The 15,533-nt window shown below is 44.2% G+C and overlaps 1 protein-coding gene across 7 annotated transcripts in view; it reads right to left on the bottom strand.

The window, feature by feature from the left end:
• PARD3 (par-3 family cell polarity regulator) overlaps positions 1-15,533 on the bottom strand; it is a 1,412,997-nt gene that overhangs the window by 768,525 nt on the left and 628,939 nt on the right. The gene's annotated exons all lie outside the window — the stretch shown is intronic.

The following is a 15,533-nucleotide window of genomic DNA, read 5'->3' as shown; positions in this document are numbered from 1 at the left end:
GCATGGTAATAAGATTCCCCAAATCCATAATGAACTAGCTAGTTTTCCTCCCATTCGGTAATTGTACTCCATAACCGGTAAGCATGCCAACACTAGTGACATGTCTCGTTACACTGGGCAAAGTAAGTTCCAAGGTTTTCTATATTAAGAGAACTTAAACAGTAGATTTTTGGAGGTATAGAAGTGGCATGTCTATTATATTACTAATTTAGTAATGCTCGATTTAAATGTACAGTAACTACAAAGCAGGGACACTGAATGTAATAGTGAGCATTGTGCTTTGCCCCCACAACCCACAACCCGCAGTAGGCAGAGGCATCTGATGAACCAGATACTCACAGTGACTGTCTACCACCAGCCCCGAGAGGATGCTCGCACTAGGCCCTTGCTCCAGGCTCTTGTGCTCCGACCCCGGTCCACCACAGCTGGCGCTGCTTGAGTGGAGGGGGGACACACACGGGCTGACACTCCCACTGGCACGTCCGACGCTTCGGCTAGGTGGCAGGCGGATCAGTTTTTAATCAGCATGAATCGAACGCGCAGCAGGCGCGCCGAAGGTGCGCCAAAGGTAAGCCCGTCTGCGCCCGTCTGCGCCAGACCAGGCCCAGGGCCAGGAACCTATGCCCCTACCCCTTTGGCCCCCCAAAATTACTCTAGGGAAACACTCTTCCAACTCTGACAGGCTCCACAGCCTTACTGTTCTCATTCTATCTCTGTTGGGGAACCACAAAGTCACTGTCGCCATTGCTCCTACAAGCTCCCCATCTAGAGTCTTGTCAACCAACGCGCCATCAAATCAGCATGGCCATGCTGAACTGCAGGTCCCTGCCAAAACATGCTCTTGAGAATTCCATGCTCCTACAAAACTACTGCCTTGGGGTTCTGTTTTTGACAGAAACATGGCTATCCCCAGATGCCGACTCAGACGTTGTTCAGGCCTTGCCCCCCGGCTACCTGATCCAACGCCTTGACAGACAGAATGGCAAGGGAGGAGAAATAGCAATTGTACATAAAAATCATCTTACCTGCCGTATTATCGACAGCCCCACTTTAGACTGTGAAAATGTTCATTTTACTATTCAATTCTCCTGAAGTCACTATCTGGGATCCTCATGTATCGCCCCCCCCGGAGTACTAGGGCAATTCTGCAGTACACGTCTGGAAACCTACCTCTCCCTGGCCAGCACCTTACCCAACTTTACTATATTAGGAGACTTGAATCTCCACTTTGACAATCCCGGGGTAAAGTGGCTAGCGAATTAGCACTCGACCTCGCAGAGTACTAGCTTCACCTTATGAACTGTCAACCCACTCACACGAAAGGTCACCTCCTAGACCCTATCTTCACGAATCTTTCAGAACTCAAAGTGCTGGAGCCTGTACCCGTACTCTGGTCAGATCACCTTTTAGTCCCACTTAGCTGGCACATCCCTGTCACCCCCCTCCCCAGACCAGCTCCTAGCACCCTCGAACGACCCAGGTCGAAACTAGTTATGGATGAATGGAGGCAACAATTGGAACTCTCCTTGCCCCCACATGACCCTGACCCTTCAGTAGCAGATATGAAGTTCTCTGCGTGGATTGAGAACTCACTGGATATAGTTCTCCCTAGAAAAACTGCTCCTAAACAAGGTGGAAAGACTAAATCCCCCTGGTTTACCAATGAACTTCGCCTCCTAAAAAAACAATGCAAAAAATCAGAGAGTATGGAGGAAAGAATATGATGCCTATAAAAGAAGAAGAATACAGGCAATCTATCCTACCCTACAAAACGGCCCTCAAAACAACTCAGGCTGCCTTTTTTGAAGTAAAAAATCAGATCTTCCACCAGCTTGTTTAGAGAAACTTTTTGCATTGTAAAAAAACTCCTGAAAATTCCCGATCCTCCCCCTCCCCTGGACCCCTCCAATCACCGCTGTAATGAACTGGCTGAATTCTTTGCTGACAAAATTCAAAATATCCTTAAGCTTCTCCCGCCCAACAACCCTGATCACTCACCAGAACCCCCACCATCTGTACATGAATGAACAGAAACTTATAGAGCGCAACTTAGCCAAAGGGCATCAAGGCGCTAAGCAGGTCATCCAATACACAGTCAGCTTTACATGTACGCTTCAGAGAAAAGCCAGGTTTTTAAGGCCTTCCGGAACAGAGAGACAGGGTTGCCCTATAAGCTCAGGGGGGAGAGAATTCCACAATCTAGGCGCCACAGAGGAAAACGCTCTACCTCCCTATTTTGCTTTTACAAACCTGGGGACCTCAAGAAGATTCTTATCAGAGGAACGAAGGGATCTACTGGGGGTGCAGAGATGTAACAGAGACTTGATCCCCTAAGGACCAGTACCATAGCTCCATGAGATAGACAAAGAATTTTAAAAGTGATCCTACAGTGTATGGGAAGCAAGTGTAAATTTTCCCGCGCTGCCAAGGCGGAGGCCCATCTAAGGAGTTTCAGGACCATCTTCGCTGCAGCATTCTGGACCATCTGGAGACGATGGATAAGGCCCTTATTAATGCCCAAATAAAGGGCGTTACAATAGTCCAATCTGAAAGAGATCAATGCCACTGTAGCCTGTTTCCGAGCAGCAGGGGAAAGATAATGAGCGATTTTTGTGAGAACCCTAATAATGCCACAGCAGGTGAAAACAGTCCTATTGACCTGACGGTCAAAGGAAAGAGCAGTGTCCGTTAGCACCCCTAGGTTCTAACCATACTGGCGAGGGAGGTAGGACACCAATCTCTTGACCAGATATCCTGATTGTCGTAAAAAATTAGAACCTCTGTTTTCTCCCCATTCAGTTTCAGAAGTTCTGCACCATTCACTGAGAGACTGTCTCCATACAGCTCCTAAAGTTCTGGGCAGAATCCTTCACTGAGTGAGTGAGAGAGATCATTATTTGGGTGTCGTCAGCGTAAGACAACACCTCAAGCCCAAATGATCTAACCACCCTGGCAAGGGGGGCCACATAGATATTAAACAATGTAGGGCTCAATGAAGAGCCCTGAGGGACCTCACAGTGCACAGGCTTAGGGGCAGATAGAAACTGGCCCAGTTTCACTCTCTGTTCCCTTTCATTAAGAAAGGAAGCCAGAAGACTCAGGGCAGGACCTCCGACCCCTATCTCCCTAAGACGTGATACCAGAATAGATGGAGATAGAGTGTCGAAGGCCGCTGTAAGGTCCAACAGGACCAGAAGAGTGGTATGGCCCTTGTCATACATCACCACAAGGACCTTAGCTTAGAATCGTTCTCGCCCATCACTGAGGAAACACTTCTTCCCATTCTTCAATCTATTAAAAGCGGCTCCCCGCTGGATCCAGGTCCGCAAAATATCTTAAAATTAGTTGCACCTACCGTCATTCCCCGATGATTACGTTGATCAACACCTCCCTATCACAGGGCACTGTCCCCCTGAATTGGAAGAGGGCCATGTGGTAAAGGCACTTATAAAAAAGCCCCATCTTCATCCAACTGAGTTGTGTTAACTACCGGCCCATTTCCCTACTGTCCGGAATCAGCAAGGTGGCAGACAAAATTGTCAACCACCAGCTCTCCGCCTTCCTTGAATCCGGTCAACTTCTTCACTCCTTCCAGATGGCTTTCCACCAAGGCCAGGGCACTGAAACTGCTCTGATAGTAGTGGAAGAGGCAAGAAAGATCCTCGACTCAGGAGGATCTGTGTCAGTGATCCTCCTGGATCTGAGCTCAGCCTTTGACACGGTGAGCCACCACACCCTGGTCCACCAGCTCAAGGGTGTGGGAGTCACTGGGTCAACCCTGTCCTGGCTGAAATCTTTCCTCCATAACAGAACTTTTCAAGTCCTTGAGGGTAACATTAAATCCCAAGCGACTCCTCTGCACTGTGGAGTCCCTTAGGGCTCATCTCCGAGGCCCACACTCTTAAACGTATACATGTCCCCCCTGGAGAAAATAGTTACCCCTCATGGTATTAAACTGGTGGCCTACGCAGACGATACCCAGCTTATCGTTTCACTGAATCAGCTGGATCGTTCCCCTAATAACCTTTGTTCCTGCCTCAAAGATATTACCTGCTGGATGAACAGCTCCCACCTCAAACTAAACTTTGAAAAAACAGAGATTCTGGTATTGGGCAATCAATCCAACTTTTCACCAGAGACTATGTGGCCAGCCTGTATGGGACCAGCACCGATCTAAAAACAAGACATAAAAAGCCTGGGAATATGGCTTGACCAGGACCTCACGTTTAACACCCAAGCTAGGAAAACCGCGGGGTCTGCTATGGTCTTCTCCGAACTTCCCGCAAAATCATTCCCCTCCTACCCCCTGATTCCAGGAAACTCCTTAATCAGGGGCTTATCCTATCCAGTCTGGATTATGGCAATGCCCTGTATTTGGGTGCCCCCAAGACAGTCATTGCTAAACTCCAGGTCGTCCAGAACTCGGCAGCCAGGGTTCTCGCAGGCAGTAAAAATCGGTGCTCAGCGAAGCCCGTCCTAAGATCACTTCACTGGCTCCAATACAGGAGAGAGTCCATTTTAAAACCATGTGCATTACTCACAAAATTCTCCCTGGCAGGGGCCCCCCTATTCTAAAGACATAATCAGCCTATAGAAACCTTCGGTCTGACCTTCGACATTTAGCCTTCACACCCAGAATTAAGAAGGCTCGCTCAGGGGGCCGCCTCTTTTCCTATAACGCCCCCAAGCTTTGGAATTCCCTGCCGCTGGCCATCCGCACTGAATCCAACCTTCTACCCTTTCGGAAACTTCTGAAAACCTGGCTCTTCCCGTAAACTCCATCGTTCCCACTAGCACATTCTCTAGCGGTGGGACGCTCCCGGGTAGCCATGCGCTTTATAAATCCTTTTTCATTCATTTCTTTCATTTTAATTGAGATCCACAAAATAAGAGGCAGTACCATACTCTGATCCTAAACACAACATATATTGTGTTGCCCACTTCGTCAGGCAACACAAAGCTGGGTGCTGCTTGAGGAAGGCCCAAAAGTCTCTTCATAAAACAATGTTCAGAACCATAGACCCTTCTTTGGATTCAGAACCCCCCCCGTCTGGGATACTCTTTGATTCATAAATGTGTGTCATAGGTTCCTTACCTCCAAGACTCAAGGTAGAGTGTATTGTGGCTCAGTTAACTGGATTGATGTTCATGCACTATGAAAAAGTAATGGGCTTGAGGACAAATAACAACCTAACTCTACCACAAGGTAGAGGAAGGCATTACCTTTTTGGAGTTCCTTACACTTCCATCCAATTCATTCTGGATTTTTCGACTTTTAGGACGTAGAAATATTGTTTCAGCCTTCCGTATGCTGGCAGAGAACTACAGGAAAGACCTATCATGGGAGTACCAGATTAACAAATTGCTGAACACTACTCTTCATTCTTGAAATGAAGATGTGATCATAAGCAAATAGAAGTAATTTGACCAATGCCTTCTTAATCTTACCGGAGCCATGACAGTGCTTCAACAACCTCCGCATGCTCAGCAAGATCTACGGATGGATCCCGACAGATACAAGAAAAACAGTCACCCAGGCCCTCGTCAGCAGCAGACTAGACTACGGAAATGCCCTCTAAGCGGGAGCCCCGACCAAGCTCATCAAACGACTAAAACACATCCAAAACGCCCCGGCACGACTGATCCTCGACGTGCCACACCACGGCCACATCACCCCCCACCTGAGAAACCTGCGCTGGCTTCCCGTCAACAAGGGGATATCCTTTAAGCTCCTCACACAAGGCACTTCACAAGACTGGCCCAGCCTGCCTCAACAGACGGCTCTCCTTCTACATCCCCAACCGTCAGCTCCGCTCCGCCGACCTCTCACTCGCCACCGCCCCGCGCACCCGAAGAACAACCACCGGTGGGAGATCCTTCTCCCATCTCTCCACCAAGACATGGAACACCCTCCTACTGAGCATACGACAGACGCAAGACCTTCAGGAGGATACTCAAGACCTGACTGTTCGATCAGTAGCGCCGCCCCCCCACCACCCCCCCCAGGAATTGAGACCCTCGCCGGTATGTAGTGCGCTATGCAAATGATTGACAGTCATTCTTCAAATTTCCATTCACACAATCAAAAAAAGAAACTATAAATTCTCCCAATTTTTCAAACAGCGTTTATGCAAAATTAAAGTGCATAAATAGATGTCAATTATCTACCACGGTAGGAGCAACAGGCACATCACAAGATTCCAACTAGTTATTGTGGTGCATACAGCATTAAATGACAACATATTAGTCAGCACCACAAACAATTCTTACGTTTATAAACAACTAGTCTAAACAGAGAATAAAAACAACACCCCACTGCAACATTCCCAAAAAGACAAATGCTTAAGTGTAAAACTGAGCTCAAGTCTGCAATTAATCAAATGTCTAGATTTGCTCCCTGGTAGCAGAGAGCCATCGCCTTTCAAAAACATGAAGATGGACGCCTTTATCTGGCCACCTGGTGGGTTTCAACTTTGGTCTAGTCGACTGCTGAAGCAAAGAAGCTTCCACTAGCTAAACTCCGTGCAATGGAAGGTGACTTATCTAACACAATGTGTGAGCCTTTGAGTGCTGTACTCATTTTCCCTGCAAAACTCCATCTAGTATTGAAAAATGCTGCCCGTGAAAGGTTGGTTCCCTCTGGTGAAACTCAATCCTTGCCAGGCTTGGCTTATTTTCTGGCTGTGACCATCTAATTATTTGACTAAGATATTATATTCCACCAAGTGGTTATACGATTAACTTATTGTGGAATCCAGAGACTTGCTAGGCACAGTGAAAGCACCTGGGAGGGTGGATGAGACCCTGAAGGAAGAAGAAGTGTGAATGTTCTTACCATTAGAGAGGACAACTTAAGACAAAGAAATAAAGGACTTTTTAGCATTTCATTGGATGCATTTGCTTCATGAGGATGCTACACGGAGGAAACAGGAGTTTGATGCATAAGTAGTGCACTACATGCCATATTATATGCAAAACACTGCATGTACCATTCTGCATTTTCAATAAACGGTATGATTTATGCTTAGGAAAACTAAGGTCCAGGTAGCACTTTTGCAGAAAAATAAAATAATTAAAAAATCATATTCCCAGGGCTGTTAGCCCCAGTTTTGAGGGCAAACAAACTAAGGAAGAAAGAAATTGCAGAGCAACACTCCCTGAGTGGTTCTAGTTGGCAGGTTCATTCCCACAACATACTATACAGTAAATGCATGGTCAGTCACTAGAAGAACAAGCATTTGCAATGCAACAGGTCTCGCATTTGCAAAAGTTAGCGCTATTGGCGTTGTAAATGACATTTATGCAGATTATTATCCTGGGTGCTGTACTGCAAGGGATTGAATAGCTATACAATTACTATACACTGGGTCATGCAGTCTGATTCAGGAATACATGCTTGCCCTGGAAACATTTATGGACAAATTCCAAGGCTTTGTAACAAAAACAGAAATACAAGTGCCTTGGTTCAAGTCAACTGCGCTATAACATTTTGTTTACGACTGCATCACTAGAGTATTGAACAACCTGAAGAATCAGCGTTAGGGGCACGTTCTTCTTAACACAATAAGATGACCGATTTAACACACTTCCCACTGAAAACTATGCACTGAATTTACAAGCACAATTGTTTGAGCAGTGCATGAACCTTGATCTATCTTAGATCATCGACTGCCACTGTTCACTTTGCTGTATTGCAGTCTGAAAATACATTTAACTGCATTAGCCTGTCTCCACTTTAAAGGAGGACCAATGATGTCTAACTGAAATGTAATTCCTATGACTCCCTACCCGGCTGTAGCGGCCATAAAACAATAAAATATGCATTTGCCTTTTCCTGCCCTGTCCGGCAAACACCATAAAAGGAGGCCGTCTCCTGAAGTGCTGCTGTTCCCTCAGGCTCGGAGCTGGGGGATTCAAATACCTTCACTTTTGCAGGAAGACAAAAAATTGTGCATTATTGCAAAATAATGAAATGCACAAATAAGTTATTTGAGAGTTAGTGTGTACAAGACTAATCGAGAAGTTTTAACACATGACAATACAATTTTCATTATAAACTATCTTCACATTTTAAGTAACTATTCGATAGATCCTAACACAACCTTTAAAAAAATAAAAATAAAAAATAAAAAAACAATCCAAGTTGTACGCCAGACATTTGGGCCATACACGCTCCTATCACTTCAGCTCTCCCCAGAGAGACTTGGGCAGTATGGAACTCGTTATTAATGCAGGAATAAAACTTAAAATGACCTTCCAAAAGGAAGTGTAGCCTAACAAAGGTATGAACGTATTTTATGCACAACTAATATTTATACTGCGCTATCACTGTATCTACCTTAGATGAAAAAGCAAAGAGATTTGGCTTCGCCACAAAAAACAACATGGGTATGGGAGGCATGGCCACAAAGCTAAGTAGATATTAGGGAAAAAATCATTAAACAAAGTATGGTATGCTAACATGAAAAGCAGTAGAAAATAAAGTAATTGTGTGTGCAGAACACAAGCCAGCCCCTAAACATAACATACGTGCTGTGCGAAATTTGTAAAAGACAATATATGGCAAGCTCCATGCATGGGTCCTTGGTTAAGATTGCCAGAAGTAAATCAAGAGGTACGCCTTGATGAAAAACTGGTGTGAGGGGTATAAAGAAGGTTGACCAGCATTGACTAGGGAAGTACAGCGAGTACAAGGTAGGTGGAGAGGTGCAACTGGAGCACAGCTATGACAGAGGTGAGTCCATATCAGGACTGTTGTGAATGAGCTCGAGACAGGATGTAGCGTAATGACCCATAGAGGCTTATTGTGAGCGCTACCTACCTACACACACATACACACACACACCCAACCACTCACACACACACACACACCCCCCTCCCCCCACCACCCCTTAGGCCCTGGATGCAGCATGGTGATGGTCTGATTAGAGTTGGCAAAGTCCACTTTGAAGAAAACGAGGAATGGCACATTGTGCATAGCTGTGTGCCGGATCTTGTCCTGGTAGGTGCAGTTGCCCTTGGGGATGAATGCCACCCAGCTCCGTGTATTGTTGGGCAATGGGAAGTGTGTGTCATGCAGGTCGCAGGCCAGTTGGTCCTGGGCTGTGGGCATTCCTGCAACCCCTTGGGCATCTTACTTGTGCAAGTGTTCCCTATACAGGCGGCACTCACTTTTCTTGAAGCGCAACTCTCCCAAGACAGGGTCTTCCTTCTTGGGCACCATGAAGTCCGGGCACAGCAGATGCACAAAGCAGCAAAACGACCGCAGCCATGTTGAGATCGCCAGACTGCGGTATGCCTGCACTAGAGATACTGAAGCCATGGCGGGGTCAGTCTTCCATGTAAATGCCTGGGGGCAGGGCTAGCTGCAACATGGCTGTGTGCTTTGCCAAAATAGTGCCTCCCTGCCCAGATTGTCGAGCAAGGAAAACATGGAAGCGAGGTCTGCACATTCTCTTGTACTGGGTTAAGCTGGTTTTGAAATGCATTAAAAGAAGCAGCCACGGGGGCAACTTGGCAAAAGGCAAGCAGCGACCATGGAGGTGTGGAGGGGGGGGTTGTGGAGACAAGAGAAGGTCCAGTGCAGGGGCAAGTGCAATGGAGTGTGACTGCTAACACAAAATAAGCCATAAACAAAGCACACTGTTGTTCGAGCAGCTGGCAAGCCACAAAAAAAATAATAGTGCTCACAGAATATCATAAATAGCTGTAAGAGGAAGAGCACATGTAACAGAGGAAATCCCTATGGGAGGTTAAAAAAGGCAAAAGGAAAGGACTAGTAAGCTATTTAACCAAACTGCTAGCATTTACAAAGGACAGAAAGAGGAACCAATTAAAATGATGGGTATTGCTCCAAGCCCATATTCTACATACAGCATGTCTCGAAGAGACAGCACAGGCACTGCCTAGGCGAGACCTACAAAACGAACATATTAAGAACAAAAAGTATTGAAAGGCACGTATACCCTAAGTAGTACTTCATGGCTCATTGCAACACAAAAAAACAATCATGAGAATTTTTCCTCAAACTATTCCACAGGCAAAGTGCAAGGCAACGTGTCAAACATCGATGTGCTTTAGGTCATGCAATCTGACGGCAGAGCTCTTTTAATGCTCGGGAGACTAACCAGCCCTTCGGTCACTACCATTATTTAAAGTGACAAGTAAACTCGTACAACAATTCACAATATACACATTTATGTATAAAAATAAGAGTTACTGTCTGCATAATCATCAAAGCCATACTAAAACATTTAGGCAATTCCAAAGTTTAAGAATATCAAATTAAAGGATTGATTCATTAATTCGAATGAAATCATCTCAGATAACTATGTAAAATTCAAAATTAACTGAAAATAGGCCACACGGAGCAACAGGTGCATATTGGGCCATAATACATGAGAAGAAACATCAACGTGAAATACTGCATGGTGTAGGGGACCCTGGAATGAACAGTTCCATTAGGCTTATGATATGGAGATCCTGAAATTAGTTTTGTGTTTCAAAAGTAAAACATGAACGACACCAGCCAATCTAAAGCAAAAATATGGCCTGCTGTGTGTACAGAACTTCTGCAAAATAAAATCCGTTTTTGGGGGATTTTAAGTACAGTTTTAGCAACAAATACAACATATTACCTAGGGAAAAAATAAAGTGCAAGGCAACACAACATGCATAGTAGTTCTCGGCAGACTACTTCCCACAATTTGTCATATATTCAATGGGTCATCAACCACTAGCAGAAAAAAATAATACCATAGTATGGAAATCTTCAAGTTCAAACTAAAGGTTTTAGGCAAATGGTTAATTACACCAAAATAATGTACTTTCAAACAATTTTAGGTATTTTTAAGTATTAAGTGCAAACATAGCATTCACAAGTTGTATTCGTAAAAATGCACGATTAAATTCACACAATCATAGGGAAATGTGTTCCTGTGCACTCCTGATGTAAATTAAGAGTATGACTTTTTCAAGATTCCTATCCTGTATTGGTTTGTGGCAAGGCAGAAAAACTTCTAAAGCACCCATTTTTGTGTGTTATACATTTCTGGCTCCATTTCTAAGTACCCTGCACGCAAAAGATTTTTTTCTTTACTTTAAACTTTGTGTGTTTCATGACAGTCCGTTTAAGCAGATATGTAGTAGTGAATTGCTCGGGGTTTGGAAAAATTAGAAATGGTTCATCTGGACAACTTGACCGAGCAATGCTGCCATGAAGCAGTCACAGTATTTGTTCCTTCCCAAACTCCCATGCCTTTTTAGGTGTTGCCTACCTGATTGCGCTAGCTGTCCCTTGTGTACTCCCCCCCCCCCCCACACACACTCTTTGTTGGTCTCTCCCTTGTATGCTCCCCCACCTGCAAAACACCTAGGCTGTTCACGTTTCTCTCTCCCTTGTGTGCTTTCACGCTGCAAACTCCCCTCCTCCTCCTACTTCTCTCCTCAGTGTCCGTCTCCCCCAGAAAACACTTCCAAAGCTCCCTGTTGCTCTCTCCCTCGTGGGCTTCTCACCCCACAAACATCCCTCGCTCAATGTTGTTCTCTTCCATGTGTGCTTTCCCCTGGTAACCTCTGCCTAATAGCTCTCTTCTTCATGTGTTTCTCCCCTGAAACTAACCTGCACTCAGTGTTACTCTCTTCATTGTGTACTTTTCCCCACCCACAAAATATCCCCGCTCCATGCTATTCTCTCTCTCACGTGTTTCTCCCCTTTGGAAACCCCCATCCCCCAAGCTCCATAGTGCTCTTTCCCACCTTCTAAGCCCCATATTCCCGTACTTCAGGTTGTTCTCCCCATCATGTGCTTCTCTCCTGAAAACACCCCAAGATTTGTTGCCCTCTTCCTGTGTTTTCTCTCCAAGCTCCCCCTTCTCCCGGAGTTGCTCCCTCCCTCATACGCTTCCCCTGTCTCCATGGTTGTGTTGCTCTCTCTCCCCTTCTGGTTCTTCCCCCTGTGTTTAGTTTTTCTCTTTTGTTGTCTACTTACCGGGAGCTCTTGCCCTCGTTTCATTCCCGCTATAGCTCAAACTAAATGTGTTGCTCTCTCCCTCGTGTGCTACCCCCCACGCAACTCCCACCTGCTCCCCGAAGATTTAAAGCAAAGCAAATAGGTCCATAATATGAGGCATATTACCTTTACAAACGCTTGGGTTTCTTTTTCACCACTCTAGATTTTGCTCACGTCTCTATCTCCCTCTCACGCACCGCTCTCCTTTGAGGCCATCAACACTCCATCAATCGCAGTTTCTCTCTGCCCGTCTCTCTCCATCGATTTCTATCCCTCTCCATTTAAGTCTCTTTCATCCATCAGTCTCTATCCCCCTCATTCTTGCTTCATGGGTACCTAAGGAAATTTCCATCCTGCAGTCGAGAGTTTAAAGATGTTGCTTACCATGGAGAGGTCATGAGTTCTTAACCGCTGCTGGGTTCAGCAGTTCATTAACAGTGACGAAATGGGGCAGAGTTTCACTGAAATGACATAGGGCTTTTGCAGATTTTTATTTCTGATGAAGGTATTGTTGCTGCACTTGGGTTTTCAATAATAACTACTGCAATGTTTAGCCTTAAGCATTGAAGCTTTAGGAATCTTATCTTTCACGGAATTCAGGATATTTGGCTTTTGTCATTTGGACTGTGGAGTCAGCATGACCCAGATTTACACTATTTCTTAAATCTGTTCTGTGCTAATGGAATTCAGATTCGCAATAAACTATTTTGTTATCTGGAAATTCCAAAACGTACGTTTATATATTCTAAGTTAAATGGGAGGTTGGCTAACATCAGTTTAAATATTTGATTTGTACAACATAATTTGCTTCTTGCGTACCTTGCACTTTACATATCTCGATGTCAACCGCTACCAAAATTATCCAATATGCATTTCTGACATACGATTTTTTTGAGTCTGTGCTTATGTCCAACAATTAATATTGATTCAAGTATTTCCACTCATCAGTTCTAGGTTATCTAAATGTTATTTCAGTGTTGTAAATAGAGGTATTTTGTACCACGTTCCTGCCATGCCATTCACAGAATTAGTTTCCATAAACATTTCACATATAGGACCTCATTATGATGGCCCATGGTCGGACCGTCAACTGCAGTTGTGGCGGTCAGGAATGTGGGCGGTCTAACAGCCCTATAACAATGCAACCGCCAGGCTGGTGGTCACAAAGTGCACTTTAACATTATGGTTTGTGCTGCAGCCCAGAAAAAGGCCACAGCACAAGCGGCAGAGTGAAAATGCACTTCCTGCACATCCAGGCACCATGTGGTGCCTGGCACACGGTGCATGGATGTGATTGGGGAAACTACATGTGCCCCAAGGGCCACTTTACAGTAGCCCATGGGCAACAGGGGACCTATTTTAGGCCCTCAAAGTCTGTTTCCAGCAGCCTTTTCATGGCGTTTGAACTGCCATAAACAACGGAGAAAGGGACACCATAATCCCGCCAGCAGTGCCAGCACAGGCACCCCGCATTTCAAGGGATACAATTACGACTGCCACCCCAGTGGGATCGGAGATCCTGTTGGAGGTGGCAGTCTGTCCCTTGACAGTGGACGGTCTGACTGCATCATAATGCATCAGTTGGACCGACAGTCTGACGGCAGTGGGACTGCCACCAATCTACTGTTGGTGGCAGTCCCACCACTATCATAATGACCCCCATAGTTTTAACTTTTTGAGTCATGAATTCATACACAGCATCCACATTTAAACCCCAATTAATAAAGTATTCCCTTTATCATGTAGCGCACCTTATTGATCTACTTTAAGAAATCTGCTCCCCTGAGCAACATACATGGCGTGTTTTAATTTTAAGGTGCAGTTTTGTTGATGTTTCTCATCAAAGAGAACAAAATCTGAATTTAAGTTTTAATCAAGCTGAATCACTAAAATGGGAGCAGAAAAGTACAAAGTTAATATAACAACTATCTTATGGCCAATGTTTCGGTGGTGAAGGACTTAGTGGTCAAAGTCGCTTTTCCTCGGCTCTAGGTAGTTCATAATATTCAAAACGTAAACTGAACTAAACTCAGTTTTCAACATTGTATACATTTCTAGATTCAACTAATAAAACAAATATACATTTTCTAATTTTTCGGTGTTTAAATAGGATACACATTTGGGTAGGGTATTTACCTCGAAATCAAACAAAAATCCAGGCTGATGCTACCATAAAGCTTTAAATTAATCTTCTCAAGGAATCCCAAGATAATTTCACAATTTGGACTGTCATTTGTAATTTGCCACTTGGCCATCAGAAACTGAATAAAATACCCATGATAGTGCAGCTCTATGTAACAGTACTAAGCTTCAGTTTAGTACATTTGGGCCAACATAATTTGCCAATTATTTTCCATTAGCGGCATGGTAGTTACAGAATTGAGGTGCAATTTATGGGAAGACAAAGTCCATGAGCATATTTTGACACATACTCCTGAAGCATTTTTATGAAGCTTGCACTAAGAGCTCATTACAATATCCTGCAATTGTCAATCTAATCAAAGTCAATCATGCCTGGTGAGACGGACCAGGATAAAAGCACAGTCATTAAAATGGAACTATTACCATTAGACTTTTTTTTTAAATGGACAAACAGAAAATTTGATAGACCCAGTCTGAGTGTTTTTGTTCTAGACTTACTGCGCATTAACGCTATCTCCATTAACCAGTTGTACAGAACAAAAACCCAAATCTATGTCTATATAGTAACTTCCCACCAAATGTTGCCTCAGACAGCAGCATCTTGTGCCAGGACTATTTTTCTTGCCATTTATATTTTTTTTATCTGAAACATCTGGAAGAGCAATTTCTAAATCATTTAGTTTAGCTTGTAAGGGAACATTATTCTCCCACACACCATCTTGCTGTTTTGTGTAGCTTGCTTCGTCTCAATGAAATCAATTCTCATTTAGGAATGTCATTTTAGAAAAGGATCTGAAAGCCTCTCAATTCACAGTTTTAAATTATAGTTTTCAGTCCTTTTCGATGTGTTGACATTTTGACTTAATGTAGTGTCACTTTAATACTCAAGTACACCCATGTACAGAATCTAACCGCCACCGTCATAACACAAGCATCCATCCAGTGAAATGTGTAATTTACCATGCTGGTGCTGAGGACACTCAAACACATTTGAAGGACAAAACAACTCCTTTCATGGAACGCCTATTGATGGGGATGTGTGAAAAGGTAAAGTAGTCACTTTCCTACCCAATTGGTTTGATATTTATTTGCCTAAACAGCATATCAAGTATGAGGGAAAAACACGTAAATAATCGTGTATTCTCCTTGTACTGTAAATTGAATATAAAACCACAAAGAGTATGCATATTTCCATTTAAAATCAGAAACAAAATATACCCTTCCTACGAAAGTGATGGTTTAAAAACCAGTAGTAATTAATTAATTATGTGACATCAGAAAATAAGATTGTATATTCTTCACGCCTAGGACCCCCTAGCTTTACTTTTGGACTGCGACGTAGATAAAGTCAGAGTGGCAGGGCTCTTCTCCTTTAAATGGG

The sequence above is a fragment of the Lissotriton vulgaris genome, chromosome 10, assembly GCF_964263255.1.
Source record: "Lissotriton vulgaris chromosome 10, aLisVul1.2, whole genome shotgun sequence".
In the NCBI taxonomy this organism is placed as follows: domain Eukaryota; kingdom Metazoa; phylum Chordata; class Amphibia; order Caudata; family Salamandridae; genus Lissotriton; species Lissotriton vulgaris.
The sequence above is the reverse complement of the archived record's forward strand: the minus strand, read 5'-3'. Positions and strand labels throughout refer to the sequence as shown.